The sequence below is a fragment of the Malurus melanocephalus genome, unplaced genomic scaffold, assembly GCF_030028575.1.
Source record: "Malurus melanocephalus ecotype Western Australia unplaced genomic scaffold, MMel_1.1 scaffold_3903, whole genome shotgun sequence".
Taxonomy (NCBI): Eukaryota; Metazoa; Chordata; class Aves; order Passeriformes; family Maluridae; genus Malurus; species Malurus melanocephalus.
Window position 1 is genome coordinate 1 of NW_026627135.1, and position 1,255 is coordinate 1,255.

Here is a 1,255-nt window from a genome sequence, read left to right on the forward strand (position 1 = left end):
GTGCTGGTTTGAAAGTAAACCAGCAGGAGAAATGAACCTGACTCAACTACCCCAAGAGAGATTACAGGTCGAGGTCACAGTTCACTAGAGATAATAAAAAATACAACAATAGAGAGAAAACTGGGTTTAACTCACAAAGGTTGAGTTCTACCTGTCTCCCTGTTGGTCAGCGCAATGGTTGAGATCCTGCCAAGTGCCAGTCCTTCACAGTCCCGTTGAAGTGGTGCTCCTGTGGAAGTTCTGCTCCTCTTCTGCATCCGTTGAGTGGAGGTGGTGACCCAAGGCTCAAGCCCCAAAGGCTTTATATGCTCAGGTTCAGCAGGGAATRCTCAGTACCTCCCCCAGGGCGGGGAGTTTCACAATGGAATGATGTCACCTTGTGACTCATGGGACATTTGGGGGGTCCTTGTTGGTGTCAGTCCTTGCATCTCCCCATTGTGCTGGTGCCATTGATCCCATGATGGCCCATTAGCAGAGGTGACCCCCCCAGGCTGGGTGGGACTGTGCTGGTGCTCCCCTGGAGGGAGTTATCACAGCTGAGTGTGGAGTGTGAGGAAAAGGAAACAATGCCCTGCCTGGAACGCTTTGTCTCTCCTTCCTTATCTCATTTAGCACCCAGCTGGTAGCCTGAGGGCTCAGGGTGCACTGGGCAGCTCCTGCAAATGACCCATCATTAGCAGCCCATCAGAAATGCCCTAATGGGCGTAGAATGCCCGGTTTTGTTACACCCACTGAGTGCTGAACTGGCAGCCCGCCTCTGTAACCAGGGCAGGGCTGGCACTGAATTTTCATTTTGAGGTGTTTCTCCACTGGGCTTTCGGCTCCACAAGAGCTTTGTCTTTATTTTCCTTTCTGGAATCTGGAATTTTGGAGCCCTGAAATGTGTGCCATGTATCCCAGAGGGCAATTCCCGAAGCCCCTAGGATGCTGGTTCTGCCTTGCCTCCCAAGGCAGTAGTGACAAGGTCCAGAAGCTCTGTGAGCTCTCCGAGCTGGCAGCAAAGGCCGCTTTGCTGGACATTTCCCAGCACATTCCCAGCGAAAAGCAGAGAAAAGAAGGAAAGGAAAGTGAGTCCCTGACAAAATCACCAAATGATTGGGGTGGGAAGGGACTCTGCTTATGGCTTACTTGGCTGAAAGCCCAGTGGACCAAGATCTTACAATGACAATTCAGTACCAGCCTGCCCTGGTTACAGGAGCAGGCTGCCAGTTCAGCACTCCATGAGCATTCTATTTCCCCTAGGTCATTTCTGATG